A 26,681-nucleotide genomic window follows, 5' to 3' on the forward strand; every position below is an offset into this window, starting at 1 on the left:
AGAAACCAGATATCATAATATTGGACATTTCTCTTAGTACCTTGTCTGATTATTATTTGCTTATTTTGAATCTTCCACCCATTTTATCACCTTTCATGTGTTCAGGAATTTATTTTCTGTCTCTTCACAGTTATCTTTTGCACTTTAAATGTGGTTTCTGTATCACCTTCAGAGCTCCTATTCTACAGCTAAGCAATGCCCACACTCTCTCCCATACATCATCTCTTTCAAAACACTCTTATGGTCTGTCCCATGCTTTTATTATTGGGCCATACCTTTTCTGCTCTGCAGTATCAGAACCTGGACAAAATTTACCCTAAAGGTTTATCAAAGCTAAGTAGGATGTATTTCCACATATATTGTATTAGTTATTTTTCTAATCAAAGGAAAAAGAGAGCTCTCACTTTTACCAGAAATGGGATGTCATTTTGTACTTATGATGGGACTGGAATCAATGACACTCAGTTTTTCTTCTTAGGAATAATGATTTATCCAGTTCTGCTGTCTCTGTTTACATAGTGATTAGTCTATTTAAATGTACAATTTCCCATTTGTCTTATTATAGACATAATCCATGGCTGTTATAAACCAATGAAACTCTACTGAGATTCCTGGTTTGTTTGAGGATCTGAATCTAAAAGTGAATCTATAAGAAATTAATGGGGTTTTTTTTATTTTCTAATTTTTACCTTAAGTGTGTTATATTTCTGGGAAGCCTTTTTGTTGATATATTGTAGAAGCTAGAACTGTTTCTTACTTTTGTAAAAAAATGGAATGTGGGCTAATGTCTTTCATGTGAATGTACAGTAGAAAATTGTTGTTATTATTATAACAAAATATATACCTAGGCAAAGTATTTCTCGTTTATTAATTTAAATATGGAAAACTATATATTTACAACTGAGGAACATTTAGAGGTATAGTATATTGGCTCAAAATGTGCATATTAAGAAATCTATTGCGCTCTTTGATATATTTCTATGCGAGTAAACTCATTAAATGTATTCCTTTTGTTGCTAAGTTCTGAGGCTTGCTTGCAGTTATCATTATTCTGATAACATATTCTATGTATAAATGTTGTCTCAAGAAACAGCACATTGTACTCAATGAAAAATCCATCCTGTCAGTCAAGGCAGATTTGTTAAACTCTACTAAAAGAAGATGGGAGAGAAAAGTCTTTATTTATCTTATGATTACTTTGCCTTAACTCTCTGCCCTAAATAAAAAATAAAATTCAGAAATAGGGAAATAACTGTGAGAATGAGTCACCAAATAAGTTACGGCATAATCACTGATGGAATAACTGAGACTGATAAAGGTAATAACATTTCTCTGTCTTCTTAAAAGAACCTGAAATTAAGTGGTAAATACTAAACTAAACCCAAAAGATAAATCCATGTTTAGAATTATAGCTACTGTTTCATACAGAAATTATAGTTTCTGCAGACAAGCATTACATATGGTTGAAAGAAATATTACAGAATGTTATACACAGGAATTCAGAAATAGCCAAATATCACTCAATACCACTGTCTCTGTTAGCAGCAGGGTGTACAAGTTTGGCCACACTGAAGTCAAAGGAATAACTTCTACTCCTAGTATCTATTCAAAATCCTTATGGGTGCTTTGACACCATGACTCAAATTATGGTTAATCAATCATTCACGCTTCCTTGCAGGCTTGTCATTCCTGTTAGCTGGGGATTCCTGATTTCCCTAAACACAAATTCAGAAAAAATACCAAATTAATGAATTAACTTTCCTACTTGTCCTGAGGCAGTTTAGCAAGCATCAAGGCAGAGTAAAGAGACATTGCTCAACAAACAGTAAACACTGCTTGTCCAATTTCTGGGATCCAAAGATCCTAGATACAGCTTCCTGGACACAGAATATTGTTTTCTGACAAACATCTCTACATGGCTGCTAATTGTCTACAGAACAAATGTTAATTATTTGTCATGTATGAAAATCTTATATTTTGCATCATGGATTCTTGGCTTGTTTACAACTGCCATGGGGAATGACTGACCATTTGCTCTTGGTCTGTGACTGTTGGGCTGTTGTCATCATTATCTTCTCAACATTAATACTTCCTAGAATAAGAACTCTGGAGTAGCTGAGAACTTCCCTGTAAATAATCATGTACACTTTTTAAGATCAGTTATGCATCTTTACAGCAGTCAGTTAATGATGCACACAAGTATCTGTCTATACCTGAAAACAGCTACTTGAGTTTGTAAATGCATTCTAATTTCCAATACAGATAAAAATTTCAATTTTTTCTCTGCAAATAATATATATGGACCACAATCTTACATTTCCAGCATTTTGTGGAGGCAAATTGCTCATCCAACAGGCACCATATTCTAGCAGTCCAAGTACCATGAAGTAAAGCAGTGTTGTGCCCTAATTATTGGGAATGCGATCAGCAAACCTGATACAAAAATAATCAATAAGTAAAAATGCTGCATAATTACCTTTTTGTTTGGTTATAAAGGTGCAGTTAATACCAAAGAGCTAAATAAATGTTAATTCAGTTTGCATAAGCCATGAAATTCACAGTTAATTTTACTCCCAAGATTTCTGAGGCTTTAAAATTTGGCTTTTCTCATTAAAAAAAATCCCTTAATTTTTTTTTCTGAAAACAGACTCTGCAATGTGGCCTCCTGGATGTAATGGTTCCTCATCTAGATTAAAACATCTGATAGAAAAGACTATTTTCATTCTTTTTGGTATACATCATAAATCCCAAAATGTCTAAAACTCATGATTTGTCTTCTGATCTATCTTTATTTGTTCGTTACTTGTGACAGGGTGGTCACAGGGGTTCTTGGATGAGGGAAGAGACAAGGATCTGACTTCATGTTTCAGAAGGCTTGATTTATTATTTTATGATATATATTACATTAAAACTATACTAAAAGAATAGAAGAAAAGGTTCTCATCAGAAGGATAGCTAAGAATAGAACAAAAAAGAATGATAACAAAGGTTTGTGGCTCGGCTCTCTGTCCGAGCCAGCTGGGCTGTGATTGGCCATTAATTACAAGCATCCAAGATGGGCCGATCACAGATCCACCTGTTGCATTCCACAGCAGCAGATAATCAATGTTTACATTTTGTTCCTGAGGCCTCTCATCTTAGGAGGAAAAATCCTAAGGAAAGGATTTTTCACAAAAGATGTCTGCAACAGTTACTGACACCCTAATCACAATTTAATTCATTTACCACCAAAATCAACACCTTTTAGATTCTCAGCATATGTATATATCTACATATGCTGTATTAATATATATATACATTAATGTATAATGTACATACATTATATGTACATATGTACTTAAAAGTAATACTGTAACTAGACCTAAGGAAGGACCTATGACAACTGTAATGAAGAAATTATGCATCTTGTACTGTAACACAATCCTTTCACAGGATTATATCTGTATTGCTGAGGGACTTCAAAATGATGGAAGTATAGAACTCTTTTCATCCAGAAAGCACTTGGTCTCAAATAAAAAAATTCTTATTGGTTTTTTAATAAGATGTTAATCCAGTTTAGCACAGATCCTGAGAATTTTCAGTTTGAATATAAACTTACCTAAACCATTCCCTATTTTTCAAACACTTTTTTCCATTCCTTCTTGTAATTTCCATGTACTCTGTAGAAAAAAAAAATTAAACCTAAACTGATCAGCTCTTGGGTTTCAATTCGAATTCATCTCTTCTGCAGTATTTCATGAAATGGATGGTTTTGCATTTGGTAATCAAATGCAGTTGTAAGTTTAGCTTGTAGAAGCAAAACAGTATTTCGCCTAACACACTGACAAAAATATCCTCTGCATACCATGGTCTACTACAGGCAGAAGTGACTAGAAATTGCAAAAATCTCTTCTTGGATCATTTTGGAAGCACATCACCCTTGCTCCAACTTTCCCAGCCCCAATTACTCATTTAGCTTCAATGAGTCTCCCTTAAAATCACACCCACTTACTGACACATAGTTATATTTCATTTCACAATATCTCTGATATGACTTTTGGAATACAGCTGTGTCAGAAGGTTTATGTCAGAGGCCAATTGTAAGAAATAATTATGCTGAAAAAAAGATAAATATATGTAAATTATAGCTGAAGAAGGTGCTTAGAGTCCTCTTTTCTGGATCTTCTATGATTCAGCTATGAGTGATTAACCCTCACAGCTGATCTCACAAAAATTTGTGCCCTGAAAAATTTAACGGGTTATTTATTTGCCTCCTCACATGTGTTTTCTCTTCTCCTTCTTCTTCATTGTCTTTTGCATTCCAACTTATAACATGTGGCAAGATACATAATAAATACCATTTCAAGTGAAATAAATCAAAGATTTTTGAGATTTAAGAGCATTTCATACAAAAATGCTGAAACCATAAGCATCATGGAGCAAGTGTGTGCATCACAGAGCATGTGTGCAAGGTACACAAGGAGGTGTTACATTGCTGAGGGAAATATGCAGCTCACTGATGCAACAGGGTAATATTAATTACATGTCACTGTTGAGCAGACTTTGACTTGTGATGGTAAGCACAGCCATTATTTAATAGATTGAGTGCTTCAGTACAACCTATGCTCCATTTAAACTTGATCTAAAGTCACAATAATGCTTTTTTTTGGTTCATGTGAATATTTTATGTTCATTAAATTAAAAGTTGTTTCATTGCTGTGTTAGCATGTTACATTATAACAGTGTCAGTGACATAAGAACCCAAGAAAGCATGAACAAATTCAGTATTTCAGACATCCCAAGTGAATATCCTTTCCCCACTAGGGTGCTTGTGTTGCTAATTCTCTGTTCTTTAACAAAGAAGAACAATAAATTTTGGATGGAACTCAGATATCAGAAATGTAATCCAAATTTTTCAAAACATTCTTGACAGCTTCAGATTCATGATAAAAGTGGGAGATTTTTTTATTTTTCCCTGTGCTGAACTTGTAGAATTATTTGGAATCCAGCTACAGGATCAGCCTCCAGCTTCCTGGTGAGAAGTCTCTGTAGGCTTGAGGCAGGCAGGGGCTCTGAGCCTCCCAGGCTGACAGGAAAGAAGCTTGTACTGCAGCATGGTCTAGAGATTAAGGAATAACTTTATCATGAATTTTTGCCCTTAGGACAATCAACTTTGATATGCAAATCCAAATTTAATTTGATAAGGTTTAGAAGTACTGCTTATTGCAAATGGTAGGTAGTGCAATAGATGCTAGTACTTCCCTGCTTGTTCCAAGAGAAGAAAGGGAAAATAATGAGATAATTTAACGAGAATAATTTTAATGAGAAAATAAATTTAAGGTAGCTATGATAGAAGATACATGCAAATATTGATCCCTGGGTCTCTGACAGAAGAAAATATCATGTAAATTCAACAAAGTCCTTATTTCATATCTAATGGGAGAAATTCTATTTGTGACTTCTAAAACCATCACTGGTTTCTTGTTGGATGCCCAGAGATGTAGATTATATAGCACTACAGAAAAGTAAAGAAATATTTAAATAATTGCCTCATTCCACACATCAGCTTCTGACATTCAGTATGCTTTTGCTTTCTTAAAATATGTAAGCTCAATAATTGTAAAAATCATTCCTTATTTTGTTATTATCCTGTAAAATCCAGAGCACACTTAAATTTGTAGTGTTATTTTACTGAAAGAAGATATTAAGCATTTGATATGCTTTAAATCATGAGGTTTCACCACACAGGGCAAGTCCTATCTGACCAACCTAAAGGCCTTCTATGATAGAGTGATTACATCAGTGGATGAACTTCATGGGGTTCAACAAGGCTAAGTGTAAGATCAGGGAAACACCAGGAATCAACACAGGCTGGGAGATGAACAGATCCAGAGCAGTCCTGCCAGGGAGGATTTGGTGATGCTGGTGGATGATAACTCCTTTGGTTAGGGTGAGAGGCTGGACATGCCCCAGTCATGGGCACTCCCAGCCCAGAGAGCCAAAGGTGTCCTGGGCTGCATCCAGAGCCCCGTGGGCAGCAGGGGAGGGAGGGGATTCTGTCCCTCTGTTCTGCTCTGGTGAGACCCCACCTGCAGGGCTGCAGCCAGCTCTGGGGTCCTCATTTCAGGAAAGACATGGATCTGTTTGGCCTAGTTCAGAAGAAGGCCATAAAGATGATCAGAGGGCTGGTGCATCTCTCCTGTGAGGAAAGGCTAAGAGTTGGGGTTGTGCTGTGGCTTAACCCCAGCCAAGCAGCCCCATGCTGGGCCTCTCCTCTGCTCTCCCCTGCCAGAGTGCCTGGGGAGAGAATCAGAAGGGTAAAAGCTAGAGAACTTGTGGGCTGTGGTACAGCCAATTTAACAGAGAAACCAAAAGCTGTGGACACAAACAAAGAATTAATTCACTCCTTCCTGTGGGCAGGGAGGTGTTCAGCTGTCTCCAGGAGAGCAGGAGCCCATGATGCAGAACAGTTACTTGGGAAGACAAATGACATCACTTGAAATGTCCCCCCTCCCTTCCTCTTTCTTCCCTCCACTTTATATACTGAGATGATGTCACATGGTCTGGGATATCCCTTTGGTCAGTTTTGGTCACCTGTCCTGGCTGTGTCTTCTCCCAGTCTCCCATGCAACCCAACTTCCTCACAAGAGCAGATGTATGAAAGCAGAAAAGGCCTTGGCTCTTCTTCATGGGTTTGGGTGGCATTTTGTAATTGGGCAGAAGAGTCTACATTGTGGGCTCTTTGGGATCAGTTATTGGGTTAAAAGGGAAAATAATCTATGTCCATTCTTAATTGGATAGTTTAGTCTTAAAAGACCTTGCAACAACAGATTGTTAGCCATTTTCTGCCTTCTGATGAAAAGCTGCCAAACTCACAGTGGTGAGACTGTTTTACTGTTAAGAAATAATAAACACTGGAGCCTGAGCATTAACTACCGTCTCAAGTGCCTTCAATCCAGACCCAGAGAAACCCACAACTGGTACCTGTACTGGGCTTTACTGTATGCCCAGATACCTGTAGTAGGTTATGGTTTCCTTCTTGTGTACACACTTACTAATGAAAAGAAAGATGTGAAGAAAGGATGATTTTTGCCCAGATATCACTCTGAGATAAAGTGGGGTGTGGGTAACACACTGAAGTGCACTTGGGACAAGAGAAACACTTATGGGTCCCCTGGTTTGGCATACTATCTATAGAAAGAGAGGAACAAGAATAGTTTAATGTGGGGGATATGATTAAGGACTATAAATGGATGTAATGAGGAGAGATATAAAATAGTCAGAACTTCTAAAAATGTCTTTTTTACTGGCTTGCAGGACAATTTCCAAAGGTCAATGGAGAAAATGTTAAATTACCTAACAGCTATCATTTGTACCTTGTGCCTTACAAGCATGAGGAAAAATTATTTTTCTTCCTAAAAATGGTACTCATTCTTTCAGTAAGAGTTGCATGATTCTGGGAATTTTTGCAAGAGTTATTCTCTATATTTTAAAACAATTCTGAAAGTAATTGGTCTTGTTTCTACATCTACACAAAATATAATCTTTAAGCTAAAATTAATTCTTGCTGATTGCCAATGTTTGATGATCTTCTATGCATAAATCTGATGCAAATACTCCAATATACATTTTTTTCTAAATCAGATCTATTTTTCAACCATTTGATTTATATGGTACACTAAGGGTACATAGTCTTTGGGACATTAAGAAGAAAAATTGAGCAGTATTCATGTTCATTTTAGGTTTGTTTTGAATACATGTGCATTTCCTCAAAAAGATTGATAGAAATAATAAGAGCTTGGAACTATGGTTCAACTCCAGTATTTATTTTCAGATCTGTAAAGAATATCTGAAAGCATAGATCAATTCTTTCAGAAGCATGTGAAAGTGTATTTTTCCATTTAGAATTAAAAAGAAATTTTGTATTTTTCAGGAAGAGGAAACAATAATCAGAAAGAAATTTTAAACCTAAGACATAAATAAAGTAAAAATCAAATTTTGGTGAAAAAAAAAATTCAAGATAAAATTGCTCAGAAAAATCACCAATTAAAAACTAATTAGAAGTGTTTCACCAGTGTTTCTGGGAAAGGAAAAGCAATCCCTGGCACAATAATTTCATTTAGGTGGAAAATACATCAAAGAGTTTTTGTTGAAAGGAAGAAAAGATAACTAGTTGAAAGAAAAGAGTCAAAAAGAAGTGATGTTCAGTAAAAATCTAGATTTTTCACAGTGATCTTTCTTTTAATAACCTCATTTTCAACAAAATTCACTTCTAACTGCTGTATGTGACTTTCCATCTATATTTATATTGTAGGTCAGACACCTCAAAGTGAGAGTACTTTCAGAGCCATATCCTGGACCCAGAGCAGTGGTGTACTTTTATCTCTACATAGACATAATCCAACCTGCCTGGAACCACAGCATGGAGTCCTGAGAACTGAAATGCAGCTGTGAGTTCAGTAAGGTGGACATAGATGAAGAAAATGAAAAAAATAATTTTAAAATGAAGCAAAAAGACTAAAAGAATAATTGACATAAAGAATATTAAATAAATGAAACCCCAAAAAAAGCAACAACAATAGAGAAATAGATCAACCTACAGAGTTCAACAGCTTGATATGCAACTGAAAAAAAAGAAAGATAATCTTTAACAAGTCCTAACAGTAGGTAGAATAATTGTCATATTTAATAAGGGTCTTCAGTAACCTAGCTAGTATAGACTAGAAATGTAGTAGCTGGGATATGCCTAATTACAAGGTTCTCATTCAGTTTAGTTATCTCATCAATTTTTTTTAATGAAAAATGATATATTTTACAAATATCTGCATAATTATTTAGTGGGTTTTTTTTAATCAGCCATATTTCTCTGTGGAATGGGAGGAAAGAAAGGTGAAAAAAGAAGGAAAGAGGGAAATATGACTCAAGAAACGTAAAGGCAGTTTTACTGGTTAAGAAAAGGTAAAACAACAATTTTCAATGGCAAAATATTTCAAGCATAGGGAAGGAATATTTGTGTCTAGAGTCAGAAAATAATTTAAGCTGGAAGAGAGAACTACAGAACCCTCTGTTCAAAATAGGAACAGCTCTACAGTACTTTGTACTTTTTCTTAGAAGAGACAAAATAGGAAAATAGGCTAGGTGATTCTAGAGAGGGAATGTCATTTGATCAAAAGCAAATTAAAGTAATGACAAAACTCTAAGGTGTTGGTGTGGAGACAAGATTAATAATTCCTGTTCATGGGGGTGAGCTGTTGCTACATGCTCAGTAGAAGAGCTTCAAAAAAAAAGAGGATCCCATTTTAACTTCTTGGGTAAAAAGCGAAACACACACTTTATCTTGCAACTCCAAATTTCCCATCAGTTCAGGTTTTCTAAAATTAAATTCAACTGCAGAAATTATATACTAATTTATTTAAATTATTAAATGGAAAACTGAAGTGAGTTTCCAGTAGTATTACATCAAAATTTATTGTCAGGGAATGTCGAGATAAGTACTTGTAAAAGCATAGGCAACCCACTTATTTGCCTTAAGATTTTTCTTTGCTTCTTTCACATCTTTCCATCTGTAGAAGATACTTAAACGCTTTTTATATTAGACACCTTTTTTATTATCAGATATTATTTTAAAATTTGTTTTCTGACTTCTTTTTGCAACTGCACAAAGTGGAAAAACATTTTTGCCATTGTATAGAATTTGATATAAATAAATCATGGCATAATCAAGGGGCTGTTCTGAGTGTAAACGTGACAGTCACCCAGGGAGCACATGATGACTCACGATCACTGAGGCTGCACAGATACACAGCTCACTAGCTTGTTTAAAGTTAATATAGTTTCCCTGCCATTTTCATCAGGCCTGGCTGACAACTCCAAAAATAGTCCTTGGGAAAGCATATACAAACCTAGAAGAGAAAAGGGATACCACTGAAAATGGCCAACATTACACATTTGTGATGCAGTAACCAGGATGTGATAAACCAGAACTGTCACGTAGGAGAAGTGCCATTTGGAGTGAGTGTTATCTGTGAGTCAGATACTCCATTGTCACTGGCAAAGCCTAAAGCTTTCCTTAACTCAGATGCACAAGCTTGTTAGCAGTGTATCGTGGGATAGCCACAAGGAATAGCTGGGATTCCTTAGCTTTATCTATGTCTCCAAAGCCTTTATGGGCCTTATGCTTTCCCTCTAAGACTGAACCACAAGAAAACCTGAGAAATAATAATTGTGATGTAGAAAGCACAGCTGTACACGAGTAGGCTGCCAGTCATGTTCTAGTATTAGGCTCCACTTTTTTTCTTATTTGTTTTTGTGGGGTTTTCTACAAATACCTTTGAAAAGAATCCACTAACACTGGAATTTTTTTCTTTATTCATTGCAAACATGAAAGTTTTCAATAGTTTTGTAGTGATAAACATAGTTCTTCTGAAATGCAAAACCTACTTAGAATGCCATTAGATTTAACTGTTCAGCTTGGATATTTTGGTAAGTGTAGAGAATGTTGAAATGGTTTATAAAGAAAAAAAATAGTACTGGAGTGCATCAGAGAATCTTGGCCAATTTTTGGTTATTAAATTACCTTGAAAGCTGTGATAAAGAAATAGCATCTTAACATGGGCTATTTACTACATGTTTAATGATAATTTAAAGAAAAATATAAGGAGTCATCTGTGAATTTTAAAATTTAACATTATTTATTATTAAAATGTATTATTATTTAATATTCTTTATGTCAAAAGATTGCTAAGAATTTAATGTAATCTAAAGGGTTGTATTGCACATTTGTCTGCTTTCACTAGAAGTCTTACACCTGAATTTATTTGTTAACACGTGGTATACCCCCAAAATTATGAACAATATTTTGTGAAGCAATTCCTAAACCACAAATGCACAAAAGTTCTAAGAATTCATGCTCAGGACAAGGTGTTATTTTCAGAAGGCAGGAAAACTGGTTATTTAAAATGAGCTCAGAAAATTGATCCAGAAGCAATTGAAACACAGGTCTCTAAGGGACTGTTCAACACTACTTATCAAAGCTGCCATGTGAACTTGTTTTCCTTCAAAAATGTTTTCTTTGACACCATATATAATAAATCAGCCTTATTTATTTGCTGAAAAAACTGAAGGAGATACAATAAAACCAAAATACAGCACAAGTTTGGCCAAATATTTATTAGAAGTAGAAAAAATGTGGTACATACTGTGGAGGTATGTTTTGAGATAGCCTGATTTGAGAAAATACTAAATACTATACCGCTTGTTTACCTTGATAGGTTTTGCAGTTCTTGGCTGCTGATCTGTGATACAATCAGATTTAATTAAGCACCAAGAATTGTATTAGCTAGATAATTGAGACATTTCTAGAATAAAAGTGCTTTTTATGTGAAAAAGAGATTATTAATAAAACAACATTATTACAACTCAGTGAAATTATACTGTTTCACATAAAGTTGAAGCATAACATGTCTTTCGTCTACACTTATTACATTTTTACACTCATTTACACTTGTAATGTGCAAGTGCAAAATGCTAAAATTAGGCAAAGTTTTATTTTAAACTCTTACCAAATTGATAAAATTGAAAGAAGACCAAGCAGAGTTGGGAGCTTACTGACAATTACATATTCTTGAATTTGAATCTAAATTGTGCTTCCACTATAAGCTGGTTGTGAGAAATTTTTGACACTGAACAACAGAAAAAAGATGAAAGCATCTAAGCAGGAAGACAAAGTATACTAATTTACCAAGGAAAAATATGGCCATTAAAACTATTATGGTATATGCTGTTTAACAACTACTAGAGTCAACTTTCTTCATAGATTTGCTTTCAGACTAATGATTCAGTAACTCAACAACAAGTCTTTCATACCAACATGATGGATAACAAAGCATATTTCATACCACTAAATCCATGCAAAAAGGCTTTAAATTATCCATTTGGGCAGCTCAACACAATTTTCAGCCTTTTGAGAGTGCTTCTTTTGCTGAACATAGACTTGCAACTTAATGAGAGTGATTTAGCCCTTCTGTTTCTGTCAGAATTCTCCATTTATTACAAAGCCATGAAGAAATCTGATACAATGTGTTTTAAATTTGGCATCACTCAATAATCAAAAAAAAAGACTCTGACTCTTCCTGGATGTGACAAGCTGATCTGTCCTCAGCTGTTGTCAAGAAGATTGCTAAATTTTATTCCATAAGCCCATCTGCTATCATCATTCTTTTGACAGAAATGTTAGCTAAAAATGTGGTGTCGGCTTTCTCATCATACTCTGCAGGCTTTTTATTTGAAAATTGTCATTAATTGCTTTGCTATCATTATAACTATGTGCTTTATTTTACTTTTTAGTGTGACAGCCAGGAGTCAGACAATTGTCACTGATGAGAGCACTTGCAGATGGAAATGAGACCTTTAAGAGAAAGTGAATTACTATCAGAAAGGGTGATGGTACAAATAGAAAGTTCCCTTCCAGAATAATAATGTACATATCATTATAAGCAGGATATATAGAATCAAAACAAAACCAAAAACTATGGCACATAGTAAAGCATGGGGAGATTTTAAGGACACATGATGAGTCAATTCCAAATGCAAAAAATAGTTTGGTACCAACACAAAAAGATATTTTTTTTTTTCTTCAGTAAGTAGTCATCTAGATTTCAGTAATGGAATGCATAAATGCTTGTCTTTAGCACAGAAACCAGAGTACCTAATTTGCAAGACAAGAAAATGAATGCTTTCTCTAAGCCATGTTGTAGGCTATCGACTCTTCTAGTATGTTCATTAAGATGGTTTCATTACAAAATTGTAGCTTAAGAGACACTGTGAGGCTCATGCAACTGCATTTCAAAGAACACAAGAACAGATTTCAGAGCAGGAACCTTGTTTTGAAACAAGAGTCAGTCAAACACAGGGGCATTGACTTTCACAGACACATACAATGATACCACAAAGTTTTTACCAATAGACTGTATCAATACCTATAGAAAAGTACAGTACAAATATATAAAAGGTTTAGTAGTACTCCACTGAAGGAATTAGTTTATTTTGCTCTGTTCTCTGGAGATATACTTCAGATTTACTCCTGTAAGGTATGTTATGTCCTTGACTCTTTGTAGATTAAAATTGCCCAATTCTAAAAATGTTTTCCTGATTTCTGTCCAACTAGTTGAAATTGTACCTCTTATTTTCCACAACCCTTTTGTGATGGTTTTGTTTCATATGAATAGAGTTAATTCTCTTCACAGTAGCTAGGATGGGGCTGTGTTCTGGTTTTGTGCTGGGAAGTATTGGTAACACAGGGATGTTTTCATTACTGCTGAGAAGCATTTACTCAGAGTCAAGGTCTGTTCTGCTTCTCACCCCATCCCAGCAGAGAGGAGGCTGGGAGCGTACATGGAGCTGGGAGAGGATGCAGACAGGACAGCTGATGTCAACTGACCTTGATGCCTTAAGTTTTAGCTTTCATATTTTCAGATTTTGTACTGCCTTAGTGTGTGACTCTGAACTTAGTACGAAGTGTTAGTAAGTTCTCTTCACAAAGAGAAAAGACAAAACAATCCTTTTCCAGCTTGAGAACGAAGGACAACTGTTACAGCCTCAGGCCCAAAAAGCGTAAACAATGGCAAATTGAACAAACCAGGAAGATGGGATTCCATAAGCTGAAGCTGTAATTGGACAATTAACCCCAATATGAAATTGGACCCAAACTTATAAAAGGGTGAAAATTCATGACCAGGAGTCCATTTTGTGACCATCTTGGGTCCATCTTAGGCAGAGCCCTGGGCAAGCTCTTGTACTGCCCAAAGTGTATCCTTTTAAGGCATTTTAATAAATACCTTCTTTAACTCTGTCTGGCCCCTGTTATTGGTCAACCTCTCAAGGCATCAACCTAAAGGATACCCCATAGGATATGGCATCATGCTCAGCAGATGCCATACAGATGGAAGAAGTCTCTGTCCACGGGGGCTGCTGCTGGGGGACTGGCTGGCCATTGTTCATTTAGTTGTGAGCAATTGTTTTTAAACAATTTGCCTTCCTTCCAGTTTGATTTCTGTCTCTTTTCTTTCCATTACAATTTATGACTATGTTTTATGTTTCAATTATTAAACTGTCTTTATCTCAATCCATGAGATCTCACTTTTACCTTTCTGATTCCTATTATGTGGAATAGGAATTATGTGGATCCAAAGTGTGGATATTGTGTAGAAGGAATCCTCTTGAAACTATCTCAAAGAAGTACTTACTAAAAAGTAAGTAGGAAAGCTGTGAAGAGCAGTTAGCATGGCAAAGGCCACAGGTCAATCTCCATGGAAGGAATGAACAGACTAGGGACAGAGAGACTACAAGAGGCACGTAACATGACACCCACAAAATGACGAGTCACATGGCAAGGGCAAAGAGAAAGTATTTATCAGATGCTCATTGAAGACATGAGTTAGAAGCACCCAAAGAAGCTAGCCTACATGCAGTTCAAAGAAAAGAGGAGATCCCTCACACAACAGGCAAGTAAACTGTGGATGTCCTTGTTGCAGAAGGTGGTGAACATTGTAGCTTTACATGGTTCAGTTGGAAACCAGACAAACTTGTGGAAGGCAAATCAGGTGAGGATGTTCAAAAGCAGCTTCTAGCTCAGGCAGAACCTCAGATGCACATTACTGAAGACTGAAAGAATATTTAGGATCATAATCCTTATATTTATAACCTGTTCTTACAAGCTTTGTGCCCGCTTTGAAAGGTGATACTAATCTTGCTCGTTAGCTCATTAGAAGTTTGCCCACATCTCATTATGTGTAGTAGCACCTCCATACATGTGAATTAATACAGCTGAACTTCAGGTTATCCTGAAAGATAAATTTATACTTAGAGAGTTGAAATATAAAAGATGGATGTCAGAGATTTGCCCTTTGCCCTTTAACCAGCTGTGTGACATCCAATACAACTGGGCACAACACCAGCTTTTCAGTGAGAAGAGAGGAAAGAACTTCTGCAAAGTAAAAACAGCCATTAATATGTTCTCTACACACAGTTCTCCAATGACAGTCCCTCATCAGAAGCACTCATTAAATCAGGACCATCAAACTGGGGTGGCACTGAATCCCTGAGGATATTTGTTTTCCACTGTGCCTCAATAGAGCTGAAAAGAATAGACTCCAAAAGCATCTACAACAGACTGAATATGCCTGTTCAGAAGAGACAGCCCAAATGCATTTCTAGACTAAATATTCTGTCTCAGTAGTGCCTGTTGTGTGTGATATGAACCCTGAGTTGAAAGCAAGAATGATGTTGATGCAAACCAAAATTGTTGTTAAGATGGGTGGATCTGCAGATGGTCCTGCTAGTGTCACAGAGATGCATGCTTTCTCCTTCAGGGAAATTACTTTACTATTTATCCAAAACATTTGTAAAGCCTCTGTCCTCGCTTTACAAGCCTTGCTAAAAGGGGTTTAATGTACTACTTTTCCCTGAGTGCAAAAGATGAACACAAAAAAAGTTCCCAGAAGGTTAAAACTAAATTTTACAGGCAAATTTTAGAAGATCAGGAACTTGGCAAAATTTAAAGCAGCATTCATTCAAAATAAAGTATTTCAAGAGGCATTGAATTAGAAAACTCTATCCATCCACCTCAAATTACTCAAATTTCAGGAAGAGGAAATTAGGAAAAAGAAAAGGAGAAAAAGAGAGGAAAAAAAGAGAGAGAAAAGAAAGATATAGTTACCACCCTGGATCCAGCATGGGCTCAGCTTCCCTAAAATCCAAGGACAATAGGGATGTGACCACATGCAGTCATGACGATGTTTATCAGGGCTGTGATGTTTATCTGCTCCTGTTTCCCCCCACACCTGCCCTAGCTGGGGCTTCTGCTCATCCATCCACACTGATGCTCCATTTGGGGTTCAGGGGCAGTGTGTGGGGCATTTCTTCAGCTGTGCCAGTGACTGACAGACATCCTGGGCTGGCCTAGACGCTCCATGTGGGGCAGAGCACCTTTCCACCCTGGAAGAAACTTCCCTGCCCCATCCAGCTTCAGTTGTTTTGAATCAGCAATAATTTTCTCTAGCCTCTTGCAACATTAAAGGGTGTTTATTAACTTATGTCAAAGAGTTAAAATATTTGCATAAATTTTTGACTTTAAGTACTTTTTAAAAGGTTGCTTGCTTACAAAATCTTTAGGAAATTGCTGACACGTTTGTACCAGGGGTCAGCTGTTACTTGTTCCTTTGGTTTTCTTACTTTTTATTTCATATCCTTTTATATATGTGACATTTATCAAGGCATTTTGAATTATAACAAGATATTCAGTTGCTGTATTAGATCATCTGTAGCAGCATCAAACATCTAATTTTTACAAACAGGGAAACAATGAAAATGTCAAGGTTCAGAAAAAAGCAAAAGCAATGAACATCAATATAAATGAGACATTCTGTAAGATTAAAATTGCAAACAGACAACCCTGTGAGGTCAGTTTTACCCTTTCTAATGTTTCAAAAGGATCTATGAATCTGACCTCTCGTTTGCCAAAATGAAGAGTGCTGTTACTGACACTGCTGGGTAAAACAGGATTTCCTATTAGTCATCTACCTGGAAAAGATGTTGAGTCACTCAGTCAGTGGCTATAAAACTAAGCTTAATACAGCAATCTCCACTTCCCTCAAGATTTGATTTTTTTCCGTTTCACACAAGTAAAGCTGTAATGTATCATTTTGGCTGTAAATTGATTTTTTAAAAAATTGGTAAGAATAATCATAAAATAGTTTTTTAGAGGGACAGTTTCTAGAACCCAAACCATCACTGCTTACTGTATATTTACTAATGAAATTTCCTAATGGTTTTCATAAAACTGACTTCCAAGACTATAACTCAAAACTAAAAAGGATTGTACAGTCATCACATACTTTACTATGATACCCAGAAGAGAGAAAAGCATCAGCACAATAATTAAAATTAATTAGGTTGAAACCAGTTCAACGGTCTAAACAATAGCACTATCAATCAAACTTACCCACAAGATGTTTTAGTCTGCTGGGAATAAACAGATTTCAAAGTCGTAAGACCTCACTGCAACATAAAGTCCAGGAGCCCTGACTGACTACAAAAATCATTAAAATAATAAACAGTCTCTGTTCTATATATTCTGTGTTGGTGACAAGTACAATTATAGGTCACTGCTGGTTTCTTTTCATCAGAAGTGCAGCCTGCTTTAAGGAAAGATGGAAAGTATCTCGTTGCTTGGTATTACTGGTCAATATCTTAGCAGAGCAAAGGAATAAAGCATGTGTTGAATAAGCATGAAATTTCATGGTAATAGAGAACTGACAAAGTACTGTATGCATTTATCAATACATGAGCCACGCACTAAGAAATCTATTCTGCATCTGAAAGTCTGCAGTCTTTCAGCCTTACTGTTTAGAGATGCTGGGTCTTTGGAAATTACAGTTGTTTCTAATGAAAAAAAAAATTATTTCTCTGAAATTTTTTGCCTGTTTCACAGGCAAAAGAAAAACACACTTTACTTAACCAGCAAGGAGATATGGTATTTCAGCAGTTATTCAGAGGAGTAATTTGATATCCTGTGAGGTATGGCATGTTAGATTATAATTTCAAATTACGATCACTAATTATTATCACTAAGAACAACTTGCCAGGGGGAGAATGGTTTATTGTAGTGTAACTATGTAATTAATGCATTAGTATGTACACTGTGTTGACCAAAACTCGTTTCTTCTTAGTGCCCACCTAAGGTTTTGTTCCTTCTCAGTGTAAAAAATAACCTTGGTCCTAAAGATTCGATAGATAGAGCAAAAGAAAGACTTCATTCTCATCTTTGTAAAAGCAAGGGCAGGTTGAATTGAGAGTTTGTGAGACTCCTAAATTGCTCCATTCCATTATGACAAGCAAATTAATCCAAGCAATGGACTCAATAAATAAAAGCGTTATGTTTAGTCTAGAAGTACATTGGACTGAGAGACTCTCACTTTGATTATTTAACTCCTATGATTTCCTGTTTTGCACAGTCAGCATGTGAGCTGCAGCTCCATAATCCTAAAAGAGCTATAGCTCAAGTCAGATGCTGTGTGTTAAGTCCAGAAATGAGTATCTCAGAAATAGATTGGTGGGGAAAAAAGCTACCTTGGACTAATGCACAAGAAAACTTCTTTTAGTGATACAGTTTAATTTTATTTCAGTTGTGAGCATACCTAAGGGTTCTTCATCACCTATTTTTATTCATGACAGCACAGAAGGGAACTGTGTAAGTGTAGCAGGTTTGGCAGAGCTACTGCACGTGTGGCAGTGCCATGCCAAGCCTGTTTCAGGAGGGGACATTTGTACACAGTACTCCTTTCCACCAAAGGATGCATTTGGAAGGAAAAGAGGTTTCATGATTCCATAGGTTTCCACATTCAGTTAGTTTATTCAGGAAATATCTTTCACTTTGTGTCCAAACTGAAAATTTAATGCCATATTCCAAGTCTCCTTCCTTCTTCCAAGTTCTATACTTCCAGACCTTGTGTCGATTCCAAGCACCATAGCACCAGGAACATCTTGTAGGCCTACAGAAAAATGGCACATGATAAGTAACAGACTCAGGAATATGTCAGCAATCATCTTCACAGGAGCTATAATACAGGATATGATGCCATCAAGCTCAAGTTGGTGTACTGCCATACATTTCAACATGGTGCATTATCCTAGAACATTTAAATCAAACATGCAAGTCTCACGCGATGGAAAGGAAGGATGTACATAAAAGAAAAGGCACAAAATCAAAGCTTGCATTCTAAAAACCTGAAAAAAAGAAAAATGACAAACCCAGATACAATTAAGCTGTAATTTCCAATTGTGTCTAGATTACTCATTTCTCCTTCCTCATAAGTCTTACTAACTTCAATGGTAATTTGATTTGGCTTAGGAGAATGTAGATACTAAATTATTTTGGGGCATATTCTGGATAATTGGATTAAAATGGATTTGAAATCCACTGTCACAAAGGTACTTAAGCAACTCACACTGTAGCAGAAATATTGGTACCTGAATAAGCAACTGTAATTGGTATTTCAATTACATTGTGTTCCCTGATTAATTACAGATTTTAAAAAAACCCACCACGTTTCCTGAAAATGAAAGATCAAGCTCTTATGGAAGTAAAAAGGAAAGAACTGCCCACAGAGAGTCAGCATCAAGTTTTCAGACAAGTCTTCACATCCTGCCATGCCAAATTTCTCATAAATCCATGACTGTCACTTCAACAGTTTGTCTAATGCTTTCCTTTAACATTCCCCCAAAACAAGTGCAGAGAATACTATTTATGATAGAAGTGTGATGGATATTATGTTAAAGGGAACATATTATCTCCAGGTAAACTCAAATATATTAAGTTGCAGTCTATAACCATAAGACTGTTTCATGGAGCCTTTGCCTTGTGGCAATAAAAAAAAGACATTAGTGCTCTTTTACAAGAAATAAGAGAGATGGAGTCATTAGTATTTGTACAGCAACCTAGTCAATACAGTGATTTAGTAACAAGTTTGCGTACACTTTAATTATAAAGTTCACAGAAATAATGCATTATCTGAAAACCAAAAGACATATTGCCTCCTAATGTAGGTCTACTGAGAGCTATTTCCATGGATAATTTGACTCTAAATTCTCAGCTCCACAGACTACAACAGGCTGCCTGATTCACACAATTATTTTAAATTACAAGCTATCTATTTCCAAAACAAAAAAGAAAGGGCCGAAAGAATTTTCATGAGGACAACTGCCATCCAGGAGAACCAGAACAGGCATTTAATCTCAACCCAACTGCCTAGATCTTCATGCAATTCCAGCAGGCATGCAGGAGCTGAAGGGATGCCAGAAGATGTACAGTGCACGTCTCTGCTTCAGGAGGGAAAAGGGAAGAGACCAGTTCTGTGAGAGAGCAGAAAGAGAAGCTCAGGTAAGGGAGACAGAGGCAAGCAAGGGAACATCTGAAGAACTAAAGCTCTTCCTAAGCTTGGAAATCACAGTCTTAAACTAAGTTATGAAAAGGAGACGTCCTTTTATTTGATTAGTGTTTGAAAAAATTTTTGTTCTTTTATTTTTGTTCTGTCTTATTATGTTTTTTTAGCCTGTTCTGACCATGAGGCCTGCAGATAGGTAGCAGTTTAGCGTCTACCTGATAGATGAGAAAATCCATGCTGAGAACAGTTCAGATAAGGGCACAACAAGGTACCAACTGCAAGGTCAGCTACTGAAATACTGAAAAAAAGGGACAATGCCACTGGATTTTACAGCATTGATTTGTAACAAAATCAGATTTTCAATTTGATGGGAGTTATCAAACAGAGATATATAATTGCTTTGCAATAATAAAAAAGGAGACAATGAAAATTGAGTAGTGTTACTTATGTTTTTCAAACATTAAAAGTATTATTTATGAAAAATAAAATGTCCTGGCTACTCTGGACAATTATGTGACTAGTAGATAATGGAGTAAACATACATATATTAAAGTACTAATACGTCCATAAAACTGGAAAAAATGCTTGAAATTCTTGATTCTTGAGGAAGCTGAAGAGCAATCCTCCTTCTTTTTTGCTTTTTATTCAGAATGCCTGTCTAGTAGGACTCCAACAGCAGTCAGTTGTACAAACTTTTACAACTCTACATTTGCTAACTCCAAATACTGCAAAAAAAATTTGCTCAGAAAAGAAATTAATGCTGAATAACATTGTAAAATAATTGAAAAATTATAGATGCTGAGATTGAAGCAGTGCTCAGTGTATTTCATGTGTTGCCTTACATTTAAACTGCATTTAAACGAAAATTGTTTAAAACATATTTACTCTGTCTTTGTAATTCTGTAATAATATATAAATTTAAATTTTTTGTTTTGATTTTGGTTTTTTTTTTGTTTTGTTTTGGTTTTTTTTTATTTGTTTGGTTTTTCTTTTTCGAATGCACCACAACTAGCAAAATCTCAGTAAAGAAACAAGAGCTGACACTTCAGATCTCAGTATGTTATAGTATCCTTATTTCATGCTGGATGCAAACTTAGGGCAAATATTTGCACAGCCATATTCTACTGTTATTTTCAGAGTTCTGAAAATCCATACAAACTACAAAAAAATAAGAGGTAGGAAAAGCAGCGCTTGCTAAGAATTTACATTGTAAAGTACCAGATCCTCCAACCTCAACATACCTATACTTAAAAAAGACTGGGTCTTGTTGTCTGTGGGACCCTGATATGATTTCTACCAAGGCTTTTGAAGCACATGGAGGAAGGCATGCCATGCACAGTGCTCCTGCACAGCACCAAATTTCCTGTACTCAGCCCCTCCTCTGCCTTCTTCCATGAGAATCAGCTTCATCATGGACACCCATCATTTGACTGGCAACATTAAACTCTGCATGTGGCATTTAAGCCTCCAAGCAGCTTTTGGTTGTCACTTTCACAATATGGTGGTGCAGGGTGAAGTCAATTTTCTGCTGGGAATAAAGTCAGATGCTGTGAATGGGGAGTTGTAGGCACTTGGGTTTCACTGAGGGCAGAGCCTACACAGGCTTTGAAAAAAATACTTAAATGAAAACAGACCAGTTTTTTCATGCAGTATTTTGAGGAAGATGGGAAGGGCATTTAGCTCTTTATTCATACCAAAAGCATAAGTCTAGTCTTGTGCTATTAAGTTTCAGCACTTATTTACAGCAAGTTTTTATTGTGGCATCAGAGAATTGGCTATATTTAGACAAGACAATCCCTACAATGTGCTAAAGTGTTGGCAAATTTTGATATTTTTTTATGCTGTACCATGGTCATGGAAATTTTTCTAGCATTGATAACTATATGATGACTGCTGAATTTCTTCTACACTATGTGGATTTGTGTACTCTAGAATGTAACAAAAAAAGGAGGAAATTAGTACTGCCATAACACTATCAATGCAGCCAAAATCTAATTTCCTATACTTCTTTTTCAAATGAAAGCACCCAGAAATACACCACAGTAAATCCAGCATGCAGAATTTTCAAAGACATTCTGACCATCTAAAGAATCCCTTTACCTGACTATTTTTGTTTTATACCTATATTTTCTTGAAAAAAAGTCTCTTTCTACTTCCTGCCAACTTCATTCCAAGCACTCCTCTGGGATCTGGTAAAAGAAAGCACTATAGGTTCTAAATTAAACTTGCTCTATAGCTGTTCATGAATATCTAAAAAATACCTGCATGCATGTCTAATGTTGTCACATCTTCCAATTCACTGTGTCATACTTACATCTCTCAGTGATAAGGTGTGTTATAAACATTTTCTAGTTCAGTAATGTAAATTAAGCTCAAATTATTTGCAGATGAACAGACTTGGAGGTGAGCCCAGGGTAGAAATCATTCCTATGAAATTTCTGAAGGAGTCCCTTGTATTCTCCAGTGCTGGAGTTATGTGGCAAAATAGAATTATTTTGTAAAGGGTTTCTGCTATACAGGTTGAACTATACTGAACACTTCAAGGCACCTATAATACCTGAAAACTATAGATAAACCATTTCACTGATTATATGTTTTTTCTGCAGTACCTGCAAGATATAAATAAGGGCCGTTCAAAATCCATGTCTAAATTATTGGATGTAAAATTGATTTCAGCTAAAGAATTTTTTCCCTTTTGTTCTGTCAAGGTTGCTATTATTTCTTTGTGAGATTTTTTTTTTTTGAAGCTGAGGGAAAGCTGAGAAGTGTCAGCACAAATACCAAATATTTCTACTAGGCTTGATTTCTCTAGTGCTTCATCATAATAACTGTTTTCTTTCTGCCCTCATTTACACCCCTTGATATGAATGACCTTCCCCACTGCTTTGCTTCTCCTGAGAGCATTGTATGGTTGTATGATTTAGCCTCTCTCTCCTATTCTCACTGGAGAGGTGATCACAGCTGACCAACTGAAAGGCTTTTGGAAACTATCACAAGAAAAACAAGGGAGCAGGCAGTCACCCCAAATCTCACATCTTGTGTTTGCCTGGACATTGTTTTTCTTTCAAACTTCTGCACAAATAGAAAGTTTTCTTGTGGACAACATATGCATTTTGAGCCAGCCCCCAAGCCAAGGCTGTAAGAATAATACAGGTTTCAAGCCCCCATAAGGCAGGGGTGAAGGCTGCCACTGCACTCCTATATTCATCGTATATGGGGGCTGCTTGCTGAGTTGGCTGCTTTCCTTCCCAGGGAAAAAAGTAGGTTATGGAATATGAACCCCCTCTTTTTTCTTTAAACAAGTAGTATGCAACAACACTGAAAAATTATGCAAATTACCTTGTCACACATATCAGACTGACAGTTCCAAAGAGACTGGAAATTGCCAAAAGATTTCTAGCTCTAGGCAGATAATGCCATTACAGTATGGCTTAGAGCCATAAGACCCTGATAAGAACTCACTTTCTTTAGACTACCACTTTCACAGACTGTTATTTCAGATATATGTGCTCAGCTTTGAGGGCTTTATTGGTTTTGTTTTTTTGGGGTATTTTTTCCTTTTGTCTACATATGGTATGCAGTGTTTAGACTTGTAGGCAATAACATGAAAAACAATCTAAATTAACTAGAAGCAATGTACTACTAAAATTTTCAGACTGAGCTGCAGGTCATGGCACAGATGGGCTGCCAAATATTTGTCACAACATGTGGCCAATAATCAGAATGTATTTCAGGCAGAATTGTTAGTGAATCAAAATAACCAGAAAAGCTGTTTCGGAGAGCTGAATTAAAAAATATTAATTCCCTTTAGGGAATAAGATAGGGGATATAAGGTAGGGGATATAAGGTAGATGATATAAGCTCAGGCTAACCTCATTCTTATGTTTTTTCCAAAAAATCCCATGTTATTCAACTTAAACTGATCCCTTCTATTTCAAAGTCTCTTCATGTTTTCCAAAGAGCAGGGGTAGATGCATTTCATAGCTTTAAGGAAAATGAGACATATTGAAATATTAGATAATAGAATCAATCACATTATAGTTACAATTCTACAGAGACCTGATTTTGACAATTTTACTTTGACTTCCTCTTCACTGTGCAGGGAAGACAGATCTGTAAGTGAACAGAAGAATATCCCAGTGGTTCTCAATCTGTATCTTGGGCAGTAGTAAAACAGAGAAGTCTTCCCAGGATAAAAAAAATTCTATAGAATATTCTCTAGTGATATTTCACAGCAGCACAATATTTGGGAAAAGATGCTGCAAAAATTGTGCCCATAATTAAATTTATTTAAGACATGAATATTTGTCATACAATCCCAATTTGCAGGTTTTTGTGGACTAAATAAATCTCCATATATATGATCTAGAACTGTATCTATATTGTCTCTATCTATCTCTACCTGAATAAAAGCACTCTGATACTGCAATGTAAGACTTAGCATCTCATGTAAGATTCAGCTTTTAGGCTGGGTCAATGGGCCAAGGACAGTGGTATGAGGTCCATCAAGGCCAAGTGCCAGGTTTTGCACTTGGGTCAGGACAACAACACTACAGGCTGGGGGCAGAGTCTTTGGAAAGTACCCAGCAGAAAAGGACCTGGGGTCCTTCCCTGGCTGAACATGAGCCAGCTGTGCTCAGGTGGCTAAGAAGGCCAATGGTGGCATCCTGGTCTGTATCAGCAATAGTGTGGCCAGCAGGATGAGGGCAGGGATGGTCCCCCTGTGCGTGGCACTGGTGAGGCTGCAGATCAAATCTATGTGCAGCTCTGGGCCCCTCAGAGTGAGAAAGACATTGAAAGGCTGGAGAACGGGGAAGGATGTAGAGAGTAAGCCTTACAAGGAGCAGCTGAGGGAGTTGAAGCTGTTTAGCCTGGAGAAGAGGAAACTCAGGGGAGACCTTATTGCTCTCCACAACTGCCTGAAAGGAGGTGGGGATTTTTCTCCCAGGTAACTGGGGACAGAGTGAGAGGACATGGCCTCAACCTGTGCCAAGAGAGATTCAGGTTGGACATTATAAAGAATTTCTTTACAGAAAGGGTTGCCAAGCATTGGAATGAGCTGCCAAAGGAGGCGGTGGAGTCACCATCTTCGGAGGTGTTCAAGACTGGGTGTGGCACTTGATGCTGTGGTTATTGACAAGATCATTATGGGTCAAAGCTTGGGATCAGTGATCTTGGCAGTATTTTACAGCCTAGATGCTTCTGTGAAATCAAACTCGTGTTCAATATGACAAATAAAGCAAAATATAACAAAGCAAAATATAACAAAGCAAAATGATGATTTCATTAAGGCCTGCAGCAAGAGAGTTAACTTACTGTATGAAAGTATACAGAAAACTCATTTGTCAATTTGAAGGCAGCAGTATTACACTGAACACATAAAAATGCCCGAATGAAAATCTAAGCTGTGATCTATAGGCAGAAGTAATGAAAAGAAAGCAAAATAATGAAACAATTGAACCTGAAAATCTGATTCACATTTTCATCATGGTGAAATGTTATTTTCTTCACTGAAACAGGTATGTCTATATTGATGATTGAGACAGAGTTTTGCAGACCACATTTTTAGACTATTTTCAGCTGATAGTGCTCTATTACTGCTATCATCTTTGTTTAATCATTAGGTAGAGTAAAAAAATGTTAGTTTCAGTAAGAGATAATGCATAGGTTCTTCTGCTGACTAAGCTGAAGTGTTTCTGGTTTTCAGCCGTATCTTGCTGTGACAGGCAGTTATAAGGCAAGGTGATTTGCTCTGCTGGCTCTGCTTTTTATATCATACTTCTTTTACAACAACAAAAAAAAAGAAACTTACCTGGATAACCTGACTTAAGTATTCCCTAGAGTGTCTTTAGCCAGAGAACTGATAAACAGCTGGGAAACTAAATTTAACTGATCTCTCAAGTTTCCATCTTAAATTGCAAAACCTAACTGAACTTGTGTTTACTTGCACAAAACTTTCAAAAGGTGAAAGTCTTCTCAGTTTCCACTACAATGACAAATTTACAGCCACTGGTGGGACACTGCTTGTGACAGCAAAGGGCTGCAGGTCCATCCTGTGAGAAGGGATGAGCTGCAGCACCTGCTGACGGACTGACTCCCTCTCTGATCCCATAGGAGAGTGACACTTGGCAGCTGCACCAGGAGCAGCTATCCATTTACCTATTTAAACCAAACATTGCTTCACAAGTTTTTCTTTTTCCCCATCTCATTTATTTTCTTGCTTTGTCCTCCCCCCCTCCCACCTCCCTTCTTCACACTGCTGCCTATGTCTCTGCTACACTTTGGCATGAGCAGGGCCATGGGCTGCCTGCGCAGCAGTTTCAAAATGATGGCACAGTCTCTCTCACAGCACTGATGAGCAAATCTGTCTGCAAAGGAAAGGGGATGCCCTCGCAGGGACTGAAGGATGCACCACACCAAAAGCAGTATCAGGGCTCAGAGGGCTGCATTTCCCACTGGTAGCACAGGGGGTGGTTGGCAGAAGCAGGCACAGGGGACATTCTTACCCACACTTGCCTTGATCTGACTTGCTGTTATTTAGCTCTGTTTCATTCCTCCATGCCCCCTGCTGTTGTCCTCGCTGCTCTCCCCTAAACTGGGCTCAGATGAAACCATAATAACTGTGAGAGTGTGGATTTCACTGTCACAACTTATGGCACAGCATTGTTTTCCTCACTTTACTAATGGAAGAAAAACTGGGAATCAGGTAGAATATAAGATTCAGATTCAGCTTATGATTTGGACATGATTCAGGCCATACAA

General features: G+C 36.7%; 1 long non-coding RNA gene across 1 annotated transcript in view; it reads right to left on the reverse strand.

The window, feature by feature from the left end:
- LOC143693860 (uncharacterized) overlaps positions 1-17,024 on the reverse strand; it is a 30,020-nt gene extending 12,996 nt beyond the window's left edge. The window contains exon 1 of the long non-coding RNA XR_013181844.1: positions 16,979-17,024. This is a non-coding gene — a long non-coding RNA (uncharacterized LOC143693860). The remainder of the gene's footprint in view (positions 1-16,978) is intronic.
- Positions 17,025-26,681: the final 9,657 nt, after the last annotated feature.

This window comes from Agelaius phoeniceus, chromosome 4, assembly GCF_051311805.1.
Source record: "Agelaius phoeniceus isolate bAgePho1 chromosome 4, bAgePho1.hap1, whole genome shotgun sequence".
NCBI classification, from domain to species: domain Eukaryota; kingdom Metazoa; phylum Chordata; class Aves; order Passeriformes; family Icteridae; genus Agelaius; species Agelaius phoeniceus.